Source organism: Arachis hypogaea, chromosome 10 (genome assembly GCF_003086295.3).
Source record: "Arachis hypogaea cultivar Tifrunner chromosome 10, arahy.Tifrunner.gnm2.J5K5, whole genome shotgun sequence".
NCBI classification, from domain to species: Eukaryota; Viridiplantae; Streptophyta; class Magnoliopsida; order Fabales; family Fabaceae; genus Arachis; species Arachis hypogaea.
Window position 1 is genome coordinate 8,074,237 of NC_092045.1, and position 12,259 is coordinate 8,086,495.

The 12,259-nt window shown below is 28.6% G+C and overlaps 1 long non-coding RNA gene across 1 annotated transcript; it reads right to left on the minus strand.

Moving 5' to 3' along the window:
• Window positions 1–728: 728 nt before the first annotated feature.
• LOC112715049 (uncharacterized) lies at window positions 729–3,868 on the minus strand. Its single transcript, XR_003159450.2, has 3 exons — window positions 3,678–3,868; window positions 2,863–3,060; window positions 729–971 (listed from the first exon to the last, which is right to left on the minus strand). It is a non-coding gene; the product is annotated as an uncharacterized lncRNA (long non-coding RNA).
• Between the last annotated feature and the right edge of the window lie 8,391 nt (window positions 3,869–12,259).

The window sequence follows — 12,259 nt, forward strand, 5'->3', positions numbered from 1 at the left end:
TGTCAATATTGAATGAAATTAATTAACACTACTCTTATACGCCTATAAATAGGCATGAACTGATGCAAATACATACACAGTAATAACAATAATTACTCTCTCTCATATACTATTTTCTTCTTTCTCTCTTACAATAAGTTGCTATATACATATTAGTAGATATATATATAAATTAGTTTTATTGAATTAATTATATTGACTAATATTAATATTAGAGTCTTCTATTTACATATTTTTATTTTATATTTAGTACACCTTTTATTTATTTTATAACAAATTTATATTAATAACATAAAACTCTTCTTTACATTATTAATGTATCAAAATTAAACTCAGACTATCATAGTTACAAAGAAAAAAAATCAAAACAATTAAAAAAACAAATGCCTCTTTGAAATTTAAGAATAAATTTGACTTTCTTTTGGTAGTTAAACTCACGGTATATTCCTTAACAAAAATATTATGTATACACTATAATCAAATACTATGTATTTATGTATAAATACATATATTGCTTAACTTATTTTTAATGTATATTTAATATTTTAATATATATTTTATATTAATAATAAATTATAGTGACTAATTTTGATGTACACCTAATATGGTTTATTCTTTAATCGTTATCTCAACTCCATATTTGGAGGAGCTTCAATTTGGTTTGGTGCTTCCAAAACCCTAATCTCATGGGATATATATCGTAAACTATAAATCCTAAATGATAACGATTTAAAAAAAAAAAATAGAAGATATCAACGATAATAAATGGGGCTACACCTACATGCGTTGCAGCTAAGCTTCAAGAATGCTCAAGAAACAACAGATTTAGCTGCACAAGATCCATAGATCAAACGAAACTAAATTGTCTCACCAAAAGTTACGTTGCAAAAAATTCTAAACCATTTTGCATCCGTTTTATTACATTGTTCACTGAAGGACTCACATTTGATAGGACAAGCAACCCAAACACCCTGTTTCAGCCGAAAAATTTAAAATGTTAGTACACTAAAGAGTGATTATATAAGATCTAGTTAGATAAGCCAGACTTCAGTGTACAATCATATATACATGTTTGATTATATGCACACTAATTTTGGAACGAAATTTGAAGCTAGTTGTTGTTAATAAATGAATGCAGGATGTTACATGGATTTGTTCATAAAAGTTACCATCACAAGACTTCAACCTTAGTCTTTTTATTTTCTTCACTTTTTGAAAATAAATATTGAAGGGATCATTGCTGTTAGGACTTCGGTCCTATAATCTAAGACCAAAATAACCATACAAATCTCAATTGACAGAAATGACTTTCAAATATTCAAGTAGATGTTGACCAACATCTAAATGGCCATTTTTCTTAAATTAACTATCTCTATTTCATAAAATCATAAACCTTTGCTTGTCAGTCAACAACCCACGGCAAAACATAACAGGGGGAGAGGATTGGGGAGAGGAAGGATATTTTAATATGATATGTAATGTACAGGAAAATATCAGAGGATGTACAAATTTAACACTTAAGAATTTGCAATCGTACTTATTGACACGAATTCACATGACAAGCAAGATCAAAAAGGACCCAGTAAGAAATGTGGAGAAAAGTTTAATAAAAAGAGTAGAGATAGACATAAGAATCATCTGCATGGTTTAGAAATATAAACGTGTCAGTTTGAATCATCTGACCCATGTAGCTGAACCAAGTAAACCTAGATTTCATTGTAATTGCTCTATTGAAACCTGTATCATGAGGAACCCTAATGATTTTTCCTAGTCTTTCTTTGCATAGATAACCCAAAACATTATTTATAGGCCCTTGTTTCACAATGTCTTTGATGAACTGTGACTTGCTCAGCTTCAAAATGCTATTATTTTCTTTCCTTGGTCAAGAATTCCCAACATTTTCCCATGGACAATCACATGCTTCATTGTTGACAACTTTAATATCCCTTAAAGATATTGAATGAGACAACAAAACAGGCACAAATGATAGAAACACCTAAAAATATTTCACTCCCAAAATTTTCCAAAATTACGAAACACTAAACCTAAGTACCCAACAATGAAATGCAACTTGCAAGAAATGGGTTCGGCAAGAGGGTGAGTCGGTGAATGAAAAAGTAAATAACAACAAACAACCACAGCTCACTGATTAAGAGTTGACTGGTCGGGTAAACAAGCATACCAGTCCACTACTCAACCATGGAAACTTAATTAACAGATGATAGACAATAAATCTAATTTAGAACAAATGCAACATCCATTGCAAATCAAGATTAAATTTGACAGCGATTCAGTACTGCAGTTTCACACTTTAAACATAGACATGATTTGTGTAACCAATCTCAAGTATCAAGACAAGGCTTGTCATTGCTATACAGCAATTTAAATTCACTTCTCAAGATATAAACAAGTATAAATAGATAAAGGGTAAACCACCAATTTAGTCCCTGAAAGATCATGACATTGACAATTTAGCCCCCAAACGAAATAAGCATGCCTGTGCCCCTTCAAGGATAATTAAATGCTTGACGAAGTATCACAAAACATAAGGAAAAGGCGTATTTTGGAGCATTTTGTCAAAAGTTCATATTTTGAGGACCATGCGTGCATTTCTTTCTTTTGGGCTAAATTTTCAACGCCATAATCTTTTGGGACTAAAATTGGTGGTTCGCTCATAAAAAAAGAAATAAAATTAACAATAAACCAGAGACAAACTACGTAGAATCAATAACATAACAACAAATTGCACATATGCCAGTCAAGCAAGTAACATTTCTTCGAGTTAAAAACAAACCTAGCATCTAGCATGCATGCATCATAATAATAATAATTGATAAACAACAGTAAAAGAAGGTAATGTACCTTTAATTGGAAGAGGTAGGTGGTTTGTTTTGGGAAGAGTTAGGAGGAGAGTAGACGAGTGCGAAAACCATTACTCCTGGGAGCAACCCATACTTTGCCAACGCTGCCACTTTCGTAACCACTGGCTTACCCTTCAAAAAGGCCATTTTTACCAACTTCCCCTTCTCAACAACCTATTCTTCTTTCTCTGTGTTTTTTCTTAACTCCATAAACAACAAAATCAAAATCATTAAAAAAATAAATAACTGATTAGAATAACTACGTAGAGAAATAGCCTATAAATATGCAGCAAACCCTTTCACACAGCACATATTACAAGTTGTTAGGCATTTGAAATGTCGTATGTCCAAGATCCAAAAAAGATTCAAAGATAAATCAAGAACATTACATTGTGTTTAATGAAGATGGATCAGGGAACCTAAATGGCAAGAGAAAACAGAAGCAAACTGAGGCCTTCTTCCTTCCATTTGTCTTTTAATTACACTCAAATGTCGAGCAAAGCGGAAACAAATTAACGCACCAGAATGTTAATTAGTTCATTCTTAGCAACAAGGTTTAATCACATACGAGCAAATTAAGGTTCTATTTGGGCAGAACAGAGCACAAAGATTAAGGAATTACCGCTGAATTTAATCAATTTAATCACCTACTGTACTTTCATCTCATAAAGAGGAAAAACCAGAACTAATCTAATAAAATAGATCGGCGAACAAAGAAATTTAAAAAATTGAACTAATCCATATTGATAATAGATCAAGTCATGAATGTTCAATAATCAATTAATCAGAAATTAAGATGAGGAGAGAGGTAGCTACCGAGACTGGGTGAATAGAGAGAGATTCGAATGAGTAGAGGGAGGGAGAGGTGGTGGGAGAACACTGAGCAGCACGAAGACGAATACGAAGAGGAATTGGGGAAATAGGGAAATGTTGTCCGAATGCGCTAATTCCACTACCTGTGATTTTTGGGGCTAATTTTTTTTTATGGAAAAAATATTGGTTTTTTTGTTGAAAATGAAAGTATTTGGTGTAATTTTTGATGGGTGGATTTTTTTTGTGAAAAGTTGGAACGTGGTGCAAAACGTGGAGGCGTATTGAACACGTGACAGTATCTTAGCCAACACGTGGGGGCGTGTTGAACACGTGACGGCATCTTAGCCAACACGTGTGGCGTGTTGAATAATTTTTACAATACTGTAATACACTTCAAGTGTTAATATTCAACCAAAACACCAATTCTCTTTCCATATTAAAAATAATTTTTGGATTTTTGGCATGGGTTTTTTTGTGTGTAATATTTAAATAGGAAAAGTATAGGGTACCAATATATTATCTGCCAACTTATTACCAACAATGATTAATTATTATATTTTAAACACATATACAAAGAGACACATTAAAAAAATATATCTATAAAGACACTTCTATTAAACACAGCTATAAAAAAGATATTTTTATTAGACACATCTACAAAGACACTTCCATTAAAAACTCTTATAAATAAAAGTTGACAGATGTTGACAAAAATGCTGTTAGTAACGTAATTGATTTAAATAATATTATTAAGGTATTTAAATTTTTGACAAAAAAATGAGCTAATTATCAGATGTCAAAATTTGATTTTTCTGTTGCAGTAACAAGTGTCTCCGTTGTAATACGAATTTTTTAATTTAAATTTATTTTAATTTTAGATTAATATTAAATTATTATAAAATTATGATAAAAATAAAAATTTAAAAGAATTAAAAAAACATAATACTCTTATTATTCTAAAATTTTTTTATTTAAACAAACATATTTGTATTATTTTAAATTAATATAAATAAATTTATTTAAAATTTTTAAATGTTAAATAAATATATTAATTTTATTTTAAATAAACATTCTTGTATTATTTTTTTCAAGCGGTTAAATATGGTTTTTAAATATCTCAACAAAAGAGATATATATATGTAATCTTTTAAATTAATAATATTAGAGTGTATATATAAATACATAATATCTTAAAAGATTAATAAATCTTACCTAAAAAATATAGTTAAAGATATTTTTTGATTAAGATAATAAAAATAATATGAATAGAAAATGAGGAATAAAAAATAATTAGTGTGTTGGCAACGTTTTTATTAAATTATTAATTTATAAAAATAATTTTTAAGCAACGTTTTTTTAATTAGTATTATTAAGAAACGTATCCTATTAATATTTTATGATTTTTATTTAAAAGTATAATTTTATGTTAGTGTTAATTTTTTAAATATTAATTTTTTAAAAAAATATAATTTGTTGGCATTAATTGTTTAATGATGTTATTAATATATAATAAAAGTTTTATTAATAGAATATGTGTTAAAAAATTGTGCCAATATACATTATACATTAAGGGAGTCTTAATATTTAGAGTTTTGAAACTTCTTTTTTGGTGCAATATTTTAAGAAATTTTATTAATAAAGTTTTTAATATAGGTGTTTGCTACGGTACGATGATAAATTTATACGTACCGATACAATAAAAATAAGAACAAATAACAAAACGCCATGTGGATTATATTATCTACATCAGCATTTATTTTTTTTAAAAAAAATATATATCATATCCATATTTTTATTAAAATATTCTTATAATTTAGAAAAAATAAAAAATGTTTTTTTATTTAATTTTACAAAAAGACCCAAATACCCCTTTTTTATGTTAGAACAAAATTTATCTCTTAAAATTAATCAAATCTTAAAATTTAGCTAATTTATATTGGAAAAACTACTAAAAGTACCCATGAAGTTTACGAACGCTGACAAAAGTACCCATAAACTAAGGAAATTAACGATGTACCCATGGAAGATGGGTTTGTATGACAAAAGTATCCAAATCCTAATTTTTTATTCATCTTTTAATAAAATTCTCAAACTACCCCCACTCTCAATCTCAACTCACTTTTCCAACCTTGCATAACCTAACATGCACCTTTAAAACTTTTGTCATGAGTCCAAAACTACTTATATAGACCAGATCAAAATCAATGGTGGTAATGGTAGTAGAGGATTTCGACCGGTTCCTAGCAAATAAATTTAGTATGGTGAGTTCTTTCCCATTTTTTTCACCACATGTCTTCACACAAAGAAAGTCCCTAAATTAAAAAAAAAGGAAAAAACAACTGAAACGATTTCCTTTATGATTCTTTCTTTGATTTTTCATCGATATTGATTGATTCTTTTGTTAATCTCGGTGTGCAATCCTCTGTTGCGTTACTATCCAAAACTCACACCATAAAGATTCATTTCGTCTGTTGTAGGAGTAGTTTTGGACTTCATGACAAGGGTTTTAAAGGTGCATGTTAAGTTATAGAAGATTGAAAAAGTGAGTTGAGGTTGATGGTGGAGATAGTTTGGAAATTTTATTAAAAAATTAACAAAAATTTAGGATTTGGATACTTTTGTCATATAGAACCCATCTTTCATGAGTACATCATTAATTTCCTTAGTTTATGGATACTTTTGTCAGCGTTCGTAAACTTCATAGGTACTTTTGATAGTTTTTCCATTTATATTTATAAATTTTAAACAATTTAAAAAATAAAACAACACCTGCTATCAATTTCGTGGGTACTATTCCATAAACCATAATTTCTACACATCTGAAAAACAAAAATTCAAAAGAACTGTTATTCATCTTGCCTGGGTTTTCTTACATCTTTCTCAAAGAACGTCTCTCTCTCTCTCTCAATTCGCATACTGAAACTCTCTCTTCTCTCTCACACTAGCCCACTACAGTCTCTCTCAGTCTCACTCGAGCCTCATCTCAGTCACACTCGCCGGCGTCTCCATGTGTCGCGGCGTTCCCTGGGCTCCTCGTTGCTGGCGACAGGAGCAACTCGTCGCTCGTCGTCTTCTGGTTTCGGACCTCGCCGTCGCCGTGGACCGTAGTCCGTTGGTGAGTCCCTGCATCGTCCCTTCCCCTATTCTGTCTTTTCCAGATTTCCCTTCTCCTTGTATTTTGAGATGATGTTGAATTGCTAATTAATTAAATTACTTTGTTTTTGATCTAAATGTTGCTGTAAATCATGAATGATGTAGGATTTTCTGAATTTGGTGCTAATAACATGAGCTAACTTTTGGGTTGATGAAAATCATCACTGAGTTAAATTTGGAGCTAAATTTTTTGTTAATGAAAATTATCAATGAGTTGAATTTGTTGCTTTAATAATAAATTTGATTCTTAATATTGATTGATTTGATTCTTACATAGGCAGTATTGGTCAAACTCCAAATTTGTCTGGGAAAGATATAGATGTTGACTTTGAGATCACTCCATGGACTAGATTTACTTGTTCGGTTATGTTTTGCTGTATGTTTCTATTCTGTTTTATCTTTTCATGTGCAATTGTGCATGCATTAGTTATTTTTTTGTTGACTAGTATTCTAAGATTAGCTTTTAACAAATTAAGGTAGATAGCGCTAATGAGCCCTTATTTAATTGAGTGCTCTTAGAATACTTGCCAGTAAAATTATTGTAATAATTCTCTTAAAATTGTTCATTTTATAATAATTGAATCAAAGAAGTTGTACCAACTTGATCTTGAAGAAGAAACGAATTATCTTTTGGGAAAGAGGAAGAAGAAGAAGAAGCCCTTTCCCAGTGGAGCCTCCACGGCACCTGCCAAATTTTCTGATGCTTTCACAGAATCCAATTGTAATACCGTATCTAATGCGTTTGTTTGTTGTGTTTCAGGTATTTTAAGAAATTCTTTGCACAAGAGGCGCACCACTGGTGGAAAGAAGAAGGTTTGAGGTTTGGAGGAAGAAGAGAAAGTCGGCTTTCACTCTCTTTTTCAATTCTTTGTGTTTTTTTAATTTTTTTTCCGAAGTGCCTTAGTTTCTTAGTTTCAAAACCAAATCCCCCCAAATTCCTAGTTTCTCTTAGTTTCAAAACCAAATCCCCCCAAATTTCAACCCTCGTCTGAATTTCAACCCAAATCCTTGGTCCATGTTCAATACCAAGATGATGGCACAGAACTTTGTAGTTGATTTGAATAAACCCTTTGTTGATCGATGATTCTAATATTTACTTGGATCACTAATTTCACGTTATTGCTTTTGGATCATATTTACAGCTGTAGTAATTTTTGGAGACTGATTTTGAATATTTTTTGACGTTATTGCTTGAGATCCTACGTGTGTGGACATGCAGATGGCCTTCTATTTCTGTTGTGGTCAATGTGAGACTAAAAGCTATAACAAACAAATAATAAAATTGTCACTGCACATATATAAGAAATCATTGAAATTTTCCAAGCGCATATGATCTATTTTGGTTGCAGAGTTGGACGATGTCAGAATTTCTTTTATATCTAGGTCGAGCTAAGTTTGTGAAGTTTTCATTAGAAGTGTGAATTTCTCTTATACAAGTCTTTTTTTTCCCCTACAAAAATGCTTCCTAAATTGTGTTTCTCTATTAAAAATTTTATGCCTGTTAATGAATGAAAGTCTTACTTTTGTGTCACTGAATGACAAGACCACCATTCTCAGGCACTACAAAAAACTCCTGGATTTACATCAACCTATAGTCAGAAGGCGCATAACAGATGGCTCGAGTTAATTGTACCATTAAAGTAATGTAGATAATTATGGGATATAATTCCAGCATAATCTATCATATAGTTGTTTTAATCTGCTATCTGCATATAATACACGACATGTAAAATATTAATCTCAAAAGTTTGATGGCTGTGAGTTTGACTTATTTATATTTGGGAATAATTGTTGGCTCACATGCAATTTTTCAACAATAGGAGAAAAAAGATTATGTAGTAACTTACCGACTTCTCGGTGTGCACATGGCACACATAGCTTTAACTTTGTATGTTTTTCAAAAGAGTACAAAAGCTCTATAGGCTAATTAGTTTTTTTTTATCTACATGGGATCTCAAGTTGAGGTCTTAATTTATTCACATTTACTTTTTAGTTATTTTTATGAAGGTTCATTCATTTGTGCTAAGTGATTTCAATTAGTTTATAGGTTTTTATTACCGCAGAACTAACTTTCAGTGCTTCTATTACACAAAAACAAAAATCGCAAAATAGCAGTGAAACAAATTCAAAGAGCAAATGCAGAGGTAGTAATATATATTTATGGAAAACAATAATAAAAGACATACTTATCAATCACCATTAATTTACTTTGAATGCTTTTGTTTATAACTCTTTTTTTAATTTAATTTTGTAATTTACATTTTTGGATTAAATTCTTCTAAAATAAATTAAAATGTAAATTGAAAAATAAAAATTCAATCACCATTAAATTAAAATAGTAAAATTCATGCATGATATAAATTATAAAGCAGGACAAAGAATATTGATAGACTAAGGATAAATTCGAAAGAAAAATAAGGAGTACTTCAAGGATGTTCCAACATGAGTGTATCCAGTAACAATATTCTAGATGGCTGATCTATCATAAGAACAAGTCAAAGAAACTGGTTCGCATATATACATTCACAACAAACTGTTTTCTCCACATTCAACTAGTTGTTTCTTGTCGCTTCCTCCATTGATGATTGTTATGAAATATTGACGAATTTGGAGTCCCCAGCAGCAGATAACTGAGCTGCTTCTTCACTTTTGGTATATAGCTATCAAATGGTTAATCTTTTTCTAGTTTCTCGTCTCCATCGCCCTTTGGGCTCTCGAACAAATCACCTGAGTAAGACCCATCTGGTTGACCAATACATTCAAATTGCTGGATAGAAAATTCTCCTGGATGGTAAGAGAGAAACACTCAGAAAAGCCCTTGAAAAGATAAGAAAAAAGAAATAATTGATCAATTTATAAATTAACCATATCTAGTTCTAAAGTCTTATGGACTTTTCAAAATCAAGTTTGCAAGATGTATGTACAAGATCAGGATCAATGTGTGCACAATGCATGTCACATTTACAAATCCTTGCATCACAAACAATGCATACGAAAGTTAAGTATTTAACAGACAAATAGAAGGCCATGGCATAGATTTTAAACCTCATAGAATGGAATCATGTGTGAAGGAGACACCATATTGATGAAGGCATATCCCACATTACACTTGTTCTGCAAGAAGAAACAGACAATCAGCCAACCTGACCAAAAGACTCCATCATCTTTGGTTAAAAAAAGAAAAATTTGGATTCATATACCTTAAAATCAATTGGCAAGTACATTAAGTCATAAGTGCCATGGTGATTCTCATCAATTGCAGCAAAAAGCATCTTTGATGCGTACCTTAAAGCAACCACAATGAGCAATTGTTAATAACTATTTGTATCAAATTATTAAAACAGCAAAAACTTGACTAGGATAGGAAGCTTCTTTAATTGTTCTCACTTGTTAGGAATGCTTTTAATCATCAAAGTCGTCCTTGTATTTTCACCACAGAGGATTTCTTCAAGATCAAGTTGGCACAACTTCTTTAAATCAATTATTATAAAATGATTTTAAGAGAATTATTACAATGATTTTACCAACAAGTATTCTAAGAGCACTCATTTAAATAAGGTCTCATTAGCGCTATCTACCTTAATTTGTTAAAAGCTAATCTCAGAATACTAGTCAGCAAAAAGATTAACTAATGCATGCACAATATCCTAGAGAATTCCATTAATGAAGGTTTTAATGTATATTGACAAAATTATTAATTAATTAATATATTTTTTTTTGTAAAACTACCAATACATTAATTATAACTTTTAAAATATATTTTTAATAAAATAGCAATTATGATTATTACAAAATTTTTTTTGATGACTTACTATTGAAAATTTAATATATTCTATTGGTATATAAGTTATTAAAATTATTAAATTTATTTATAAATTCTAATTAATAATTTTTATTTTTATTTATTTTAATTGTTTATTTGATATTATAATTTATCTCATAAAATTTGAAATTTTTAAATAAATAATTTAATTATTTTAATTATCAAAATAAATAATTTATAGCGTACTTACCAATTTACACTACGTTTATTTATTTCGTTTACATATGTATATTTTTGTCAATTTTTATATATCTTATTTACACATAAAAAATTATCTCGTTTATAGTATAAACGAGATATATGTATTTATAAATAATTAAATATAATTTTTAAAAATAATAAAAAATATTAATAATTTAAATTGGATTAAACTTTGTAACAAATTTTGTACAACCAACTTAAATAGAAAAAATTTTATATTCTATGCCAATAGAGTCGTGATCTTCATTAACTGTATGTGTCATCAAATAAATCACCTATATTTAAATTATATTTCAAACTTTTATACACTCTCATGTGACAAACAAAATTTGAAATATATATAATTTAAATTTAAAAATTAATATTCAAGAGAGTACATAAAAAATTTAAAATTTTGTCATTTAAAAATTTGAAATATTATCTAAATTGCACTTATGTGCTTTTACAGTAGACGTGTTAACGTGTCCATATTTTCTATTATTTAAAATCGTTTACCTTTTCTATTATTTGAAACATTCTATTTTTACAAAATTTGATCTAATTTAAATTATTAATATTTTTTATTATTTTTAAAAATTATATTTAATTATTTATAAATACATATATATCGTTTTATACTATAAATAAGATAATTTTTTATGTGTAAATAAGACATATGAAAATTGAAAAAATACACATACGTAAACGAAATAAATAAATATAGTATAAATTGGTAAGTACTCTACAAATTATTTATTTTGGTAATTAAAATAATTAAATTATTACTTAAAAATTTCAAATTTTATGAGATAAGTTATAATATCAAACAAATAATTAAAATAAATAAAAATAAATTATTAATTAATTAGAATTTATAAATGAATTTAATAATTTTAATAATTTATATACTAATAGAATATATTAAATTTTCAATAGTAAGTCATCAAAATAAAAAATTCTGTAATAATCATAATTGTTATTTTATTAAAAATATATTTTAAAAGTTATAATTAATGTATTGGTAGTTTTACAAAAAAAATATATTAATTAATTAATAATTTTGTCAATATACATTAAAAGCTTTATTAATGAAATTATCTAAGATATTGCGCCAACGTACGTTACAATGTTAATAATGCAAAGGAGTTTTAAAACTCCAAACATTAGGGGAGTATGGAATTGGTCCCCCAGAAACATACAGCAAAACTTAACCAAATAAGTAAATCTAGTCCAAGGAGTGATCTCAAAGTCAGCATCTATATCTTCACAAGACAAATTTGGAGCTTGACCAATACTGCCTATGTAAGAACAAATCAATCAATACTAAGAATCAGATTTATTATTAAAGCAACAAATTCAACTCATTGATAATTTTTATCAACAAAAAATTTAGCTCCAAATTTAACTCAGTGATGATTTTCATCAACCC